General features: G+C 34.3%; 1 long non-coding RNA gene across 8 annotated transcripts; it reads left to right on the forward strand.

The window, feature by feature from the left end:
- The first annotated feature begins 542 nt into the window (after positions 1–542).
- Positions 543–6,743, forward strand: LOC149690184 (uncharacterized). 8 transcript variants are annotated; one of them, XR_016383646.1, is made up of 4 exons: positions 543–677; positions 812–897; positions 952–1,060; positions 1,149–3,710. It is a non-coding gene; the product is annotated as an uncharacterized LOC149690184 (long non-coding RNA). The 8 variants fall into 8 exon arrangements; XR_016383647.1 differs by having other exon boundaries at positions 988–1,060; XR_016383651.1 differs by having other exon boundaries at positions 545–677; positions 833–897.
- Positions 6,744–17,960: the final 11,217 nt, after the last annotated feature.

Here is a 17,960-nt window from a genome sequence, read left to right on the forward strand (position 1 = left end):
ATCAGGAAATGAAGTCTACGCTGTTTACCGCATATTCTGATAGCTACATTCACAACTGGTTTGCAGTGTAAACACTATCGTCTCGTCTCACCTCAACAATATTCTTAGTTTGCCAACATGAATGTTAACGTTAAATAACACCAAAGTTAAATTGTAGCTAGACGCACTAATAGTCAATGCGCACCATAAAGAGAATAAAAAGTCTGTAGCTACTACCCGTTTACCATTAGCCCTTCTACTATTCTACAGGGCCGGTAGGCCCTTGTAGATATGACTTGATACTCTTTTGTAACGTTAAAGCAAAATTCACATGCTTTTACCATTTTTCCTATGGAGATTAACATGGGGTTTTTCGTGATATTTAGCCACCTCTAACTGAAAAACTAGAGCGAAGTTACTTTTCGGAATACTCTTAATTTAACAATTATGTATTCAAGGTGTGCTATCGGCTAGTTTAATTTAAATCAATTAACTCTAAGTATGTTAATTTTAGTTAATTCTGAAAGTACGTCAAAATTACTTTTGAGTCAGACTATCTAGCAGTAGACGCTGACAGATTACTTTACTATTTCATCCGAGCTTGAGCACCTTTATATGTATTTTCTAATTAACTGTAGCACCCTTAATAAGAAATAGGTCGTTATCAGGTCGAATTTTCGTCTAGAAAAGTAATTCAGGTAAATAATTACAGTTAACAGAGGTTTTTATATCATTTAAAGTAAGTTTTTGAACGTTCTTTACGGCCAAGGCTTAAGTTGTATTTTAGTTTGTCTATGTAATATAGTATTTATATAGTCTTTCCCCTTTCAAGATAAAAAAAGCTCATTTCCAGCTCTGTATTCCAAAAATACGCAGTCTGCTTCGTTTCCTGCTACAAACAAATATATGAGGACTGAGGTATACAGGGTTTCATTATTTGTTAATCTCACCAAAATGCTACTAATTGTGAAGGTGTGTGATATATTTCCTTAAACTAAACCAATGTAGAGGAATTTCCATGTTTACATCAGCACAGATTCTCTCAACGTAACCACGTTGGAAACGGAGAGTTACGTATGAGGTATACTGGGTTTCATTATTTGTTAATGGTTTAGAAATCAACGGTAGTGTTTTCACCCTGTGAAGAATTCAACTTCAAAATATTACAGGAAAGATCACAAAATGTTCAATGTGTTTTCCTACGGCAGTTAAAAGAGTGGTGTATAGGTTACTGGTTAGCGCAGTTCACTCAACATTCTCATTTGAGGACAGGTATACGCGGTTTCATTATTTGTTAATCTCACTAAAATGCTACTAATTGTGAAGGTGTGTGATATAATTCCTTAAAACTAAACCAATGTAGAGGACCAGATTATTCGTTAAAACAATTTTGGTCCTATTGAATCAGTTATACTGTGATGTTACGTTATCATTTTATAAACTATTTGTTACCAACAGTGGATTGTTTAATTCATAAGTAACAGTGGTGCTGGTTAATCCAGGAGGACAGTGTCGTTATATAATTTAATTAGTCAAATAATTTTCATGTTTACATCACAGATTCTCTCAACGTAACCACGTTAGAAACGGAGGGTTACGTTGTTTGCTATTTCCACAGTCCACGTTGCCGTTTGTTTATTGGTTTAAATTGCTATGAATTGTATAGGTATTTGATTTAATTACTGGTATTCAAGCTAAACTATAGAATAACATCATTCATTAACATATTGTATAGATAATCTTTACCACAAACCTAGCACAGGATATGATAAAAATTTAACGCAATGTGTTGGAAATAATAAAAAACTCCTCTAAACATTAGAGTTAAGGTGAATTATTTATTAAAAGTCATTTTATAAGCTTAATGAGCACTGACGACAAGTTAATTTCAACGTAATTAAGTGTAATTAACGTGAAATTAAACCCCGAATGTACATTTTTTTTTGGATGAAAACTCAGATAACTCTTAAATGATGTCCTTGATTAAGATTGTATCTAACCAAGCCGTTGGTAAAGCCCCATGTTTTCTCTTTCACACTTAAGCTAATTTAAATTATCTCGAAAGCACCTTAATAGGCGCGAAATTCAAAACTTAGCGTAAAATGAGAATCGAAAACTCCACTAAAAATTGCAATTAAGGTGAAGTATACATTTAAACTCATTTTATAGCCTAAATGTACACTGCCAAAACACAATCCTACGTTAATTTTAACTCAATTAAATATAATTAACGTGAAATTAAACCAAAATATACATTTTTGGATAAAAGCTCAAATAACTTTTAAATAAACTGTTTAAACTACCCAAAAGTTTAGGGTACCATAATGATGAATATATGGCAAAAATATTAAACTGCACTAAACATTGCAAATAGGGTAAAAAATTCAAATAAATTTTAAGCTTAATCCACTCTCACGAACCATGCTCAAATTAAGATTAAAACATCACAAGTTTTTCGTACAGCCACAGTAGTTTCCTATTTCACTTTCAAATTAATCTAAATGATCATTAAAATACATCAAAAGCGCATACATTAAAATTTTAGGGTAATTGCAATTTAAGTTAATATTTTATTGAAACTTTTATTATAAAATAAATCCACACAAGATAAACAAGATAAGCCGTTAAATTAAACTCAATCAAGTATAATTAACCTAAGAAAAACATTAACATGTACAAAAATGGGCCAAGCCTCGCTTCGTGCCCTCTCCGCCCTAAAAAGTTCTGAGATCCCATGTAGAGCCAAGTCTGCCTTTTGTTCTCATTCAATCGCCAATTGAACAATTATGTTATAAATTAAGTCCTTTTCCTAATTAATAACCAATCTTCTTTGACTCTATCATTATTATACATCTTTGTTCGTATCAAAAAGATCGTGACTTGGCAATCGCAAGTAAGTAATATTAAAAGGAAGTCGAAGGGATATTCACTAAATCGTTTATGGTCGAGGGGATATGTACAAGTTTATAAGATGAGTCATGCACAACCCTATGTACAAATTATATGGTGAGTTATGCATAACCCTATTTACAAGTTTATAAGGCGAGTTATGCATAACCTTATGTACACCTGCGCTTGCCAAGTCACGATATTTTTGATACGAACAAAGATGTATAATAATGATAGAGTCAAAGAATATTGGTTATTAATTAGGAAAAGTACTTAATTTATAACATAATTGTTCAATTGGCGATTGAATGAGACCAAAAGGCAGACTTGGCTCTACATGGGATTTCAGAACTTTTACGGCGGAGAGGGCACGAAGCGAGGCTTGGCCCATTTTTGTACATGGTAATGTTTTTCTTAGGATCTCACTTCTTTTTGTAGACCCTCTCGTTATACTTCGGTAGTTATATTAAAACAAGACCCTCTCGTGGTACTTCGTTTGCCAATATAATCGCTAACGTTTGTCCATATTTACGCTGAATTACCCCTTTCGACCCGCAGAGAATATGCAATAAAGATTGTACGCGATATCCTAATAAAAGAATGTAGCATCAGTTACGACACATTTCTATTAAACTACTACTCCTATTAGCTTTAATATATATTTAACTTTCGGTTAACTTTGGACCATTACGTCCTTTCATCAAGAACACACACTATTTCTGTTGAAAAGACGGCAGCGCCATCTAGTTTTAAAATAAAGAACTAAAGAACAATTTTATAAAAAATTCGGGATGTTTTAATTTTTCTGTGCTTTATAAAATAAATGAAAACTAAATCCTGAATTTTAAGTTTCTATCTCCTCTAGAAGTACCTTAGAATTTTGATGATCGGTGAGTGAGTGAGTGAGTGACAAAATAAGGTAAATTTCACCTGCGATATTTCGAAAAGCATATAGGGTAGGAACTTGAAATTTGGAAACAATAGCTAGGATTGACAGTCCTCGCGGCAAGCAAAATTTCAGACTTTCACCTATACCCATCACGAAGTTACAGTGGGCTTAAAAGTGCCACGAGTTGCTTCGAGAAAAGGATGTCAGTGCTCGACTTGGCTGGGAGCACGGCAGTGCTCCCAGAATGTGAAAGATTCGTGTTTTGGGTAAATTCATGGATACCTTATAATTAAACTAACAAATCTTTCACCCAGCCTCCATTTTCCTGTTTAATTCTTACGATTAATTAAATTGTCATTTAAAAGCTTTTTTCCCCATTTTGAAAAGAGAGCCATTGAAAAGGCGTGATATTTAAAAGTTTTGGGGCAAAGTAGTGATTGTTCTGCAAGAGTCAAACAGTCACTCCTCTAAAGTTTGCAGAATTTCTTGTTCAAACCCGTATAATAAACTGAAATAACACTAGTAAAAGAAGATAAGCCGTTAATTTCAACTTAATGATCATATTTAATTAAAATTAATCGAAAACAACAGGTTTTTTTTGGGTAACTATAGATAACCCTTAACTGAAATAACAAAATAAGATTAAACTACGCCAGTTGTTCTTTCAGCCTAAATGTTTTCCTATTTAACACTAAAATTAATTACATTATCACTATAATGCATTAATAGGCTCCAAACACAAAATTTTAGGGTAAGGAATGTGTCAAAATGAAACTTTTCCATTTAAATTTTAATATATCATTAGCATAGTTCGCCAAATCACCAGCAACAATTTAATCTGGCAACATTCAATGTAATAATGTTGCCAATAAAACAAGGGCGTCTAGCCCATAACTAAGCCATATCACTAGCCATCTCTCGCTATCCCTAATTCAATAAATTTTCTTCTACTGAAATACCACCTAGCATACCAGTCAAGTGGGGGGAGCAACAGAAAATTTTAAAGCACAGTCTTACGATAAGTCTTGGAATTTGGGCCTCAAATTACAACCTCTAATCGAATCCGTTTGGTACACATCAACGTCAACGTAAATGTTCAATGTGATTACCATTGTGGTGCAGGCACTCTTCATCTGTCCATGTCTTTCAATTACTTTACTAGCAACGAACTCATGACGCAGGAAGTCCAAGTAAATGCCTTCAGAGATTTTCTTATCAAGAAAAAGGGTCCGATAATTTGGTTTCCAAGAATGCCCTCCCAAAAATGCACGTTATGAAGGTTTAAGGTACCATCCTTAAATAGCCTCGTCAGAGAACAGTACCTTTCTAAAAATAATGGATCGGCTTCAATTAGTTCACGCAAAGGTTTTGCCGTTTTGGGTAATCCTCGTAAACATCATGTTCAATTTTCCCTGGTTTGAATACACTGGCATTTTGCTAAAAGACGAGACTAACTAATTAAATTCGGTCCTAACTGCTACGTAACGACGATTAGTTTTCACTACGGCCTTTTTTCTCGGTTCCTCAGACAACTCGGACCTTCTGCTTCAAAGTCATTCCCAAAGAAACCTTTATGTTTTCTTTATTTTGTTCATAGTTTAAGGTTAGGGGGCCGACCTTTATTACAATGGTTTCTTTTTTCGGTATTTGTGCCTTTTTAACAGGCGTATTGTTAAAATTGTAACACTACAGAAATTGTATTTCAAATGGGACCGGCAATACCGCAACGCTGAGCCGAAAAACTGGATGGTAATTGTTTGGACCTATAGGGTCAGGACATTGGAGGACCAAACATACCGTGGTGTCACGTGTCGAATGTTAAAGCGACCTTCACCACTATACATACTATGACCTGCTGCTCAAGCTGACAATCTTTGAAAACTCAACTTTGAGGAACTTCCGGTCTTTTTAGATATAAAGGGGCTTTCAGTGTCGCTAAGTAGTAGAATTACAGTAGTTGGTCTCGTTTCCTAGCAAAATGCCAACTTATTCTAACCAGGAAAAATTGATTAGCAAGTTTATTTTGGGTGAAGGTCGCGGTAACATTCAACCATAGAGAATTTTACACATGTGTAAAATTCTCTCTGGTTCAACTAAAGGTAGTGCTTTATGCCGAACGGTCTCCACACCGACATTTGGGTGCGAGGACTTTCGTCATTTCGATAGTGCAAGATCGTGAACGTAGAAGAGACTGTATAGTCTGTAATGAGGATACAGACTTTGACATCGTAGAAAGTTTTGAAGCCAATCTCATGCTTGTAGTAGAGCGGTGGAACAAGAAGTTGCACTAAGCCATTCTACTGTTCGTGCCAGTTTACAAGGGCATTACTACAGGCATAATCATATCCCCCTACATCAAGCCTTAACGGACGAGAAGTACCTAAGACGGCAATACCATTAGTCTTGCCATGCGTCATGAGTTTAGTGGTTGCAAATGTAATGCAAGACACGGACAGTCATCTGGAAGAGTGCCTCAACCACAATGGTAGACACTTCGAATATTTACGTTGAGTTGTTTACTAAACAGTTTAGAGGTTGCAATTTGAGGCCCAGGTTCTAAGACTAATCGTAGGACTGTGCTTTAAAATATTTTGTTGCATTCACGCATATTCTCCTGTATTCTTTGTGTATCTTGCCACTCGTTGTCACTTAAATACAATAAAACATGAATTCTAAACATTTATTTACACCCTGTATAATTTAGCACGACATCACCCGTTGGCAGTATTGGGGGTTGTACATAAAGGAAGCTGTTGGTCTGATCTCGACAACACTGTATATGTATACAGTGTACGAAACAAATATTTTTCTTCCATATTTCAAATACCGTCGTTTTTAAACTTTTCATAAATAAAGTACAACACAATATGCTTATATAGACATCGTCTTCAAGCTCTTCTACTCATGATGCATTTCCTCAAAAATTCTCATTGATATATGTTTAGAGTGTACACAACAAATAAAAAAATTTATTCTACATTTCAAATACTGTCATTTTTGAACTAACTTCATATATAAAGTACAACATTATATGCTTTTCGAAAACTATGTTATTGGATATGAGTTCATATAATTAACTATACTTAAGTACTTCTTTAAGCTATTAGAAATAGATCAACCCCAAATGTATGTCGGTAGAAAAAACATGAAATTATTCAAATTTTAATTACATTAAGACTGAAGGGACAGATATTATAAAAAAACGTCTTGGTTTGGACCAAGGCCGAAAAAACAAACGATATGTCTGAGGTTTATCAGTTGACTGAAGTTTCAGATATTGCAATTTCTTTTTAAATTACTTTTATTCCTTTAATCCTTAATCAATATTTAATTCAATCAACTTATTTTTACTGTTAATCGATCTATTCCCTCTAAATTAATTTCAAAAATTACATATCTACGCTTTTTCAAGAATAATTCCATTTTCCGAAAACATTTTATCATGAAATTAATTATTTTGAAGGGATTTCGTGTCGATGATTACTAAGTTGGAAGCACAGTTTTAATTCTTGTTGCCTTGACAAATTTTCAAGTTTGCACCAAAAAAGTTTAAATCTGTTGTAAGTTGCTGGGAAGACTGATGTCAAGAAATTATGATAAAGAATTTATTTTGCTCAAACTAATTTATAAACTTATGTTGTCTACTTAAGACAAAGCAACAGCCTCGGTCCTGTCTTGTTTCTTTTAGTAGGTAGCTCTCCTTTTATGCACTGGAAAAATATGATATCGGTGTAAATATAACCAAAGGAAAGGGTAAAGTTTACATAAAAAGAAATACTTCTCAGTTCCGATGACTTGTTATTTCCTGAGGAAATAAAATGGTTGAACACATCATACCTTACCAGAACTGCCATGGACCGATCGTACACAAATTACATAAGGAGAAACTAAAACACTGGGGCGATGCCGCCATTGGGGTCTTCTCCCTCTCGCTTAGAAGCACCGCTAGAGGCAGTGCGAGTTGACTTTCCTCCCGCCTGTAGTGAACTTTGGCACCGTCTGACGATGGCCCTTGGTGCAAGGAAGAATACCCCAATGGTCTCCTCGCCCCTGTGTGTTTTCGGAAATGGTCTCTACGCCTGATAAAATCATTCCGCGTAATACGTAACCGGTGTACAAGCAGGCCCGTAGCCACGGGGGGGCACCAGGGGGCAATGCCCCCTCAAAAATATATCCTGCCCCCTCAAATAAGATTTCGGTTTGCCCCTAAATGCCCCCTCAAAATTTTCCAATGCCTTCTTATCAAACTAACTTTGCCCCTGTAATGAATATTTTCATTTTGATACACAAATATTCAAGCTATATAGAATGTATATCAACATATTTTAGACTTTATTGTCTTTACTTGTGTATATTCCTGATACACTTGGATTTTTTTACTTGATATATTCCTGATTCATTTGTATGTTTTAAATTCACTTTTGATATGTATCCCTGATACACTGGAATTTTTAGCTTTTTGTGGTTATCCTTGATATATATCGCTGGTTTTGTCATCCAGGACCAAAATATTATGTCGGGGTACAGTGAGGGGTCGGACGTTTTGGAAAAAGTGTTCGGGATTTTGAAATCCAATTTGATTTCTTCGGATTCCGTCGGATTTCGTTTGATTTCAGAATTCGATAAAATCCAATGAATTTCATCGAATTTTGAGATTTTTCCCGTGATTTCGACGGATTTTGCGATTTCTTTGGATTTTGGATTTCGTGAATTTTGTAATGGATTTCACGATTTCTTTACTGATTTTGTTTCTGATTTTGTGATTTCGCTTCTGATTTCGTGATTTTTATGTTGATTTCGTGATTTCTTTGTTGATTTTTTGTTTTTTTCTGATTTTATGATTTCTTTAATGTTTTGTGATTTCGTTGCTGATTTCGGATTTTTTATTTGATTTCGAAATCAGCATTGATTTCGGATTTCTTAAGTTGGATTTCACGGGTAGCGTACGGGAGTTCATGAATGACCGACCCCTCGGGGTACAGACTTACATTTGACGCCTCAACAGCGACTTGCGAAGTTGCGAGGCAAACTTTTCCTGCCCTACTGGCGTATTTTCACTTTAACGACGAGCTATGTCACTTGAAAGAAAGTGAAACTTAACTTCCCTAGCCTACGAAAAAGATCTGACTAGAAATTTAGATTTAGAATTGTTTATTAACAATTTATTTATTTTTAAACTTTTTAAAAAAAGTTTGATTTTCAAATGTTAAATGAGTGTCAATAATGAAATACCTGCTTAAATATTTATTGTCTGACATTTTGATATTTATGTTATTCTATAAAAAAAATTCCATTTGCCATGCCCCCTCACAGAAAGATACTGCCCCCTCTGCGTAACTTTTCTGGCTACGGGCCTGTGTACAAGTAACGCCAACAATGTAGTAAGGGGTGATGACGTTCCAAATCTAGATTGAGTTATGGCCAAGAAGCTTTGAAGTTCGGAGAGGGAAACTGCAGTGCAACCTTTCCTTCATAGTCGCGACAAAAAAATGTAACATTTCGATATTCGAAGTTAAATGTATAAATTCGCGTCCCCAATATATGCATCCACTATCAAATATTTACATTTTCCTTTCGAGTTATATCAAAGATCGCTTGCTCTTTTTAGACACTTCGTATAATATTTCAAATATTCAATATTCGTCACCCAACACGTACTCCCTTCAAAATAATTAATTTCATGATAAAATGTTTTCGGAAAATGGAATTATTCTTGAAAAAGCGTAGATATGTAATTTTTGAAATTAATTTAGAGGGAATAGATCGATTAACAGTAAAAATAAGTTGATTGAATTAAATATTGATTAAGGATTAAAGGAATAAAAGTAATTTAAAAAGAAATTGCAATATCTGAAACTTCAGTCAACTGATAAACCTCAGACATATCGTTTGTTTTTTCGGCCTTGGTCCAAACCAAGACGTTTTTTTATAATTCTAATTGCTACCATGATCTTTTCTTCTATTATAAAATCTTAACCGGATTATTTAATAGTGTATTTAACTTTCGGCTCACTCTGAACCGTTGATGTCTCTTCATTTCGGACACGAAAATCAAAGCCCAAAAGTTTACTTCACCTCAGGCCTCAATTTTCTACTCTTTGTTTCACTAAGCCTATTGCGTATGATACTTAATATACCCGCGAGAGTCTAGGTCTTAGTTTTCTTCATGAAATCACTAAACCAAGGATTATTCTATATACAGATGTAGTATAGCTTAAGTAATATATAAACAGCCATTTCAAATAACAATATTAAAAAAAATCTTTGGAATATCAAAATGAAACAGAGCTTTAAAGCTACAAAAGTACTAAATGCATCATAATTACGAAAAATACTTCCACATATTCACTTTATATTATGGAAAAAGGGAATATTAAGGTTCTGTATGATTTCTTAACACATCAACACAAGGCTAACTGCTAACGCGACGCACTAGTGTAACAATGGACGGACACACACAGACAAAACATAGACTGCTTTTAAACTCTTTCCGTATAAATTTTGAGTTGAGAAACAAGATTATCTTTAATATTTAAATAAATATAATTATTTTTAATTATTTTAATCTTCAATAATTAACATTAATAATAGTTAAATCGTTTAAAATAAAGTTATACCTATTATCATCTCAAACTTTGCTAATATTGACGTTTAAAGTGAAGGGTACCCCTCTTGCCCGCTTTCTTCAAATTTTGGGGTATATATACGATTTGTTTCCATTTTAATAGTAAGGAAAAAGCGCAATTGCGAAAACCTTTGGTGGCGATCCCACCTTAGGGAGGCTAGACGTTTCTCGTAACCCTAGCTGATCGCCGCGTATATCCTAAAACCAAACGATGATAATGGAGTAGAAGCCAATGGGACAGATTGGTGTCTATGTGAAATAGACGGAAGACCAGTAGATGGTGGTGTTTAGAAGCCAGAATGTACAGGCTGGTGTCCAAGTGGGATGGACAAAGACCAGAAGATGGTGGTGATTAGAAGCCAGTATGTACAGACTGGTGTCCAAGTGGGATGGACAAAGACCAGAAGCTGGTGGTGATTAGAAGCCAGTATGTACAGACTGGTGTCCAAGTGGTTTGGACGAAGACCAGAAGATGGTGGTGATTAGAAGCCAGTATGTACAGACTGGTGTCCATGTGGGATGGACGAAGAACAAACGATGGTGGTGATTAGAAGAAAGTAAGTACAGACTGGTGACCGTGTGGGATGGACAAAGACCAGAAGATGGTGGTGTGAGAACTCAAGTGGAGGAACCATTTCCGTGACTGTGAAAGCAGTTCGGAAATGGCGAACACGTTTGCTCCGATTTGGAAACTGCGAACGCGGTCACGTGGGTGTAACAACAGACACACACACACAGACAGACACACACGTCGAAATTAGAACCTCTCCGTGACATACGTCACTCGGAGAGGTAATTATAACCATTGACCTTAACTTGCTAATAGAACACAGAACAAATATAAGCAATATTTGTTAATTTTCAAACTTAATATTTAAAGTCGGTTTACGCATATGATTTAAGTTCTTGTTTGATTGATTTAATTTTTTCAAGTTAAAATTTCGACTTCATAGTGAAATTAAAATCGATTTCTTCCAATATTTAATGTTTCAAATTTTATTTGAAATTAAAATATCTTGGATTTATGGAAAGCTCCGCTATACGCTAATGTATTTTGAATATGTAAATATATAACACGAAGATAACCTCTTTTAATAATGAGTTACAATTCCTTATCTCGATAAAATCTTTAAATCTCATCATTGGCTTGATCCCTTCAATTGTACGTGAGAGAAAATGAGAGATTCTCTAAATTCCCAATGGCCTAGAGGTTAAGATCTTTGAACTATGCGAGGTAAACAACATCAATAAGTATCCTGGAAATTATTCCATTATCTCCAATTTAGTTCTCTCATATGAAAGTATTAGGTTCAGCATTTTCCTTCTAAGTTGAAACGTTCGCTGTCTTCTAGATTGATCTTAAATTGGGATAACTTTGAGAAATTCACCTCTGGAGAAATTTTCTCTTAACCTCGAGTCAACTTAAACTAAACCCCTAATGAACTCCCTTCATTCCAAATATATTCGAATATCCGTGGGAATTACTCCCTAATGCTCAAACGTTAGCAACAGATTATTTCAGACTGAAGATTCAACGCTAATCTAGCTTTAGCACCATTTGAATGGAGTTAAAAGTATTTCAAGGGCTAGTCTATGGTGAATTTAATTTGGGAATGCATCCATCTGAATGTTTCAGTTGGTTAAAAGGTTTTTCGTAACAATCATAATTCGAAGTTGGTGATTTGTATTATTATATCATAGGCTGAATTTCATCATAGCTTTAGACCAACTTTGTGTAATCGGTGAACACGTTGTACTTTTGGCTATGTAAAGGGGATTACATGAAAAATTAAAATCGGCACCATGAGATCGGAAAGTGGTTAGCTCTAGATTTTTGTGTCGTAATTTTGGAATTGAAATATCGTAATTGAGTTGAAGTGTCAACGAATTTTGCCTTATATTAGACTGAATTGTGAATTGAATTAGACTAAATTTTGCCATGCATTATGCTGAATTGCACCTTGAATTAGGATGAATTGTGCCTTGCATTAGGCTGAAATTGCGCCTTGCATTAGGCTGAATTGTGCCTTGCATTAGGCTAAATTGTGCCTTGCATTAGGCTAAATTGTGCCTTGCATTAGGCTAAATTGTGCCTTGCATTAGGCTAAATTGTGTCTTGCATTAGGCTAAATTGTGCCTTGCATTAGGCTAAATTGTGCCTTGCATTAGGCTTAGTTGCTCTTTTCATTAGGCTTAGTTGCTCTTTTCATTAGGCTTAGTTGCTCTTTTCATTAGACTGAATCTTGCCTTACATTTGACTGAATTTCGTCTTGCATTAGACTGGCTTTCGTCTTATACCGAATTATAACTTAAATTAGACGGAAATTTTCAGTAATATTATCAAAATTCAACAGTGATTGTGTGGAATTGACTTGTTCATTGTATACATTAGATATCATTTGATATAAGCTGAAATTTGTTAGACAATTTTCTGAGACTTTGCCTTAAAGAAACGGCCGTAAGCTTTTACTTGATACCCGTGGCAAATTAGGGGTGAAATGAATTCTAGCGTGGACTTCCCTTTTAAAAGATATTTAACTCGAAACAAAAGGCTGCACGCTTGCTCGCTCACCGATAATGCATGCACCCGTGTGGCTGCTGAAAGTTCCCTCTGTATGAATTTATAAGCTATCGTGTGATCGGGTAGAAGGGGGCACTATGAACGGACAACTAATCTATATAAAGAGATTTTAAATGTGGATCAAATATTTTCTCATTATTGTTTCAATTCCGCTCCATGAAGGAATTAAGCGAATCCCACGTTCCCAATTCTGCCCACTTTCTCAATTATACTTAAGATTTTCGACAACCTCCCCACATTGTTGTTAAATTACACTAGTAAAGGCTTTTATCTACCGATATTATCTACGAATTTTATATTAGCATTAGCGGCACTTTAAGTATAGCTCGCAATCGGATAAACAAATGTTGTTTAAAAATATCTGCTCATTTTTAAATTTATTTTTGTTTCTTTTATTTGTACAATTTAATGTTGAAATCATTAAAAGTATGAGTTAAATATGCGGTTAAAAATTAGATACGCTAGGGTATGTCTTCTTTGCTGGTCAAAATAATTTGTAATTTATATTTCATCGAAAAATTAGATCACAATTGGATGAAACGATTTATGTCTAATTAGTTTGATCGTTTCCTGATTCAATTATGTTTCGATGTCGTTCGATTTGGTCAATTTTCATCAGAGTTTAGATGTTGATAAGTTAACCCAACCTATATGTCACCGAAAATGTGAATATTTCACATTTATTTCCATCTGATATCGTAAATTAACCGATGCCGATATCGAAGTTTTAAAGAAACCGATACTGATTTTAACCTATCATTAAAACTCGCGGCGAGATAACCGATTATTTAACCCAATGAAACCGATATTGAGAATATTTTATCGATTTTTACCGATTATTAAACGATAAATCGGTAAATTAACCTCAAACCGATTAATTGTTAAAAACAGGTAAATTCAATTCAAACAGATTAATCGGTAAAAATAGGTAAATTCAATTCGAACCGATATATCGGTTAAATGCCATATTGGTCACCGATACCGATATCACATCGATTTTTTGCCCACAGGAACCGATACCACAAATAGTTTTGGTATCAGTTCCTGGTGCCCATCATTACATAATATGTTAATCAAAAATGTCTTAGTGCACTAAGACTAGAAAAAGTAAAAGATAATAGAACAAAATGGAACTACTGAAGTACCAGATATTAAAATCTTTCAGCATAGAGACATTATTATAAAATATCAATTATTTCAAACTTTAAGGTAAAGGGTAATTAAGCCAGGGATATTACGTCACAAAATATTTTTCAATTATATAAAACTAATTTATAACTTAATTAATATTTTTATAAATGTGGAAACAATGGGTAGGTAACCTCCAAATTCATGTAATTTACGTATTCGTCTATAATTTTCTTCATTTATAATTTAAATCGTTTAAGTTAAATTTTTCCTCTATAAACAATACGTTGCCATTATGAATTATTACGAAACAAACGTGGTGGTTTTTAACAAAAAGGCTTAAATGGTTAAAGACTTCAAAACGTAATAATAAGATTTCAAATCGTTGGCCGTTTAATAATGTTTAACAACCTATAATTGCGAGTTAGAGGAAAATTTTTATAGTTAAAAACAAGTTAAAAAATGCTCAATCATAGAAATTAAGTTAAATCTCAACATAATCAACTTAAATGCCATTTAACGTGTCACTTAAAATCAAGGCTAAACAATGACGTGATTTTATGCTAATTGATTTTCAGAATTCATCTTTCCAAAATTCTCGTTAGGCTTATTTTTCCCGAAATCGCAGTGAAAAGTTGTTTTCGTTTCTTAAGAACATCTTTAGTTTTTAATCTTCGTGATTTGGACGCGTGGTTGAAATACTAATGCCAATAAATGTAGGTTTTATGTTAAACAATGGAATTACTTAAGGGTAAATTTTTAGTATCAATTTGAATTCAATTTCAATACTAAGCAGGATCCCGTGAAAATTGATTCATGCGTGGACTTATCATATTTGAGAAAGTCGTTTGTTTGTGTTTTTTTCTTTATTCACAGTCACAATTCGCTACCAAATTTGAGCAAACTGCATCTTATATAATCTTAACAGTGGCCTGGACAGCGAAATGTCATAGAACATTTTCGACTCAAAATCGTCCAAAGAACGTTCCCATTAATTTACATACAATAAGACTAAGTTCAAAAATTTAGTTGAGTTCAGTTTTCCTATGCAATATCTGAAACTGGCATGCGATCCTTATGATTTTATTTTTTACCAAAATCGAAGTCAGATTATTCGGATGCATCAAATAATGAATAACGAATAACCATCCCATTACAAGGTTTTTTTTTAAATCACATAAAGCTCAATTTTACCAAAAAGCAATTCATAATTCCCTTAAATACTGTATATTATTACACAACATTATATTGCATCGGAAAATCGATCCCTCATAGAGCACAATATCAGACGGGGGTGTCGAGAATGGGCTTGCTGCAGAAAGATCCGAATTTGATTGAAAAGCATTAAAAGGCGGTCTTATTTGTAGTTCCGGCAATCACCGTCAGGGTGACTCAGCGGAAGTTGTCGGCTAACTGTTATATTCCCCGACGAGAAAGGAAACCCTCGACTGGGCGCACGGGGTCAAGCCGCGAGAGGTCAAGCTGAATACTGACCGCCAACGCTGGCGAGCAGCAACCAAAACGAAACGATATCGGCTCGGGAAAAAATAAGAATAGAGGAAACGTCGTCTGTGCGCTGATCCGCTGTAATGACCCTCCACCTCCCACAACTTTCGACATTCCATCCCATCTAGAAAATACCATTAGGTTAAAGTCTCTTGTATCAATTAGAGGACAAGATTACGAAGCTTGTAGGCTTAAATTGTATATTGTTTCGACAAATTATGAAATTTACGCTAGATTTTTGATGGGAAAGCCAATGGGTGTTTATTAACAACGAATCAGAACACTAGACTGAATTGAAGTAGGGATTTCTGCAGTATAATGCAAGGTAATTTTTATTGCAAACCAGTGATCGCCCAGTATAGAGAAAATAGGCTTTAAAGTATAATATTTCACTGGCATTTACTGTATCACGTGGACTCTATCACGTGGGAAACAAGAAATTGACAGAGCAAATGAAAGTAACAGTGAATAGAACCATGGATATGTATAAATACTATCACAAGTTCTTAAGATATGTTTCCTAAGTTTGTCATTAGTGTGACTGGTTACTGCAGAGCATGTCGTGAAGTGACGTTGGTGAAACGTCATAGATTCGAGGTAAAGCGACGCCTGGTGAGGCGCTGTCAAAGGCTTAGTAGCGACTAAATAGGTTAAGATGGACTGCAAAACCAAGTGTAGTCAATTCTCGCTTGTCGTTTTCGAATTTGTTCTCAGTAAGTCTCTAGCACTACAAAGTATTAATGGAACTGAATATTCATAAAGGGCACGAAATTCAGCCATGAAGTGCGACAACACCATATAGAGTAGCTAGAAATTTCAAAATAATTATTATCACGTTATAATAAAATATAATTTTTGGCCTTCATTGCATACAAGTGGTAGCCATCAGGGTAAATCTCCATTACGTTGCGTAGTACTTAAAATGCATTGTAACCTAAGGGTGAAATGAACCAGAACTTTCCCTTAGAACCCGATATCCTGCTCCCAAGATCGTTCGCGTTCGAGCTATGAATACACCGTATTGCTAATGACCTTTCTTGCACCCATTGTTTCATTCACTAAATTCCCCTTGTCCACTTAATTAATTCTCTTACCACGAATATGAATTCAGAACTGGAAGCAGTTACGAGTGTGTACAAGACATTGTTTTGATTCGTGTATTAAACCGTGGTTTAAGAGTCCCATGCGAAAAACGGATTGGGTTAATTTGAAGGGTTACGTACGACTTACGAGGTCAGAACTTTTATTTGCGAGTCTTTCATCTTGGTGCGCATTTTGTCGAATTAAATTAAGAGTTAAAATTGGGACTAGTTCAGATGAGATAAACCGTGGGACTAAATAGTCATGGGAAACCTTTAATGTTATTTAAAGACGTATTATACGGAATTATATGTTACTCACTCACTGTTGCGAAGAGATAATCCCTTTAAATGTCAAAGATGCAGGTTAAAGTATCTTACTTTGTAATGGTTTAATGATTTATGTTGTGTGAAAAATTTAGAAGTTGCCTTGTAGAGCTGCAGTGTTATAAAGGGGATAAATTTGTGAGGGAATATGTTAAAATAATGAGCGATTAACATTGTCTTTTATACTAATAAATTACCTGTATATTAAGAATTAAAATTAATTACTTATGATTCTGACATCATTTTATCAATTTATATGCATCAAAAATGGTTAATTGTAGATTTATTTTTTCCATTTAAATTTCTAATTATACTGCCAAATGCAAGGGGCAAAGCGGCCCTATCAGTCCTTTAAAATCCTATATTTTTAGCCTGTCCTATATTATCCTTTGTAAGGTCCTATAATAACCTATAATTTCATGAAAGGTCCTATAATAACCTATAATTTCATGAAAGGTCCTATAATAACCTATAATTTCAAGAAAGGTCCTATAATAACCTATAATTTCATGAAAGGTCCTATAATAACCTATAATTTCATGAAAGGTCCTATAATAACCTATAATTTCATGAAAGGTCCTATAATATTTTATATTTTTGACTTAGACAAAGTTTTCCTATAGTTTAGCATCATATTTATCAACATTTAGCTCTTTTATCAATCTCACGTTTGACTAGACACCGAAATTACGGGCATGCTCAGGATTTTTATATGTATTATATTTTAATTAAGCTCCTCTTTTCAAACTAAAATCCATTTTGTTATTTTCTTGGCATTTTTCTACATAGTTTAAACCAAAATAATATTATATAAGATAATTTTTAGTCCCATAATCTCCAATAAAATCCTATAATTCTGGAAAAAAATCCTATTTATCCTATAAGGAATTGAAATTTTTGCCTGGGCCCATGTAAATGATATAACTCGTAAATCAATGCAGTATTTAAGATCAAACA

The sequence above is a fragment of the Phalangium opilio genome, unplaced genomic scaffold (assembly GCF_054372755.1).
Source record: "Phalangium opilio isolate 3A_F unplaced genomic scaffold, DU_Popi_V2 ptg000031l_1, whole genome shotgun sequence".
In the NCBI taxonomy this organism is placed as follows: Eukaryota; Metazoa; Arthropoda; class Arachnida; order Opiliones; family Phalangiidae; genus Phalangium; species Phalangium opilio.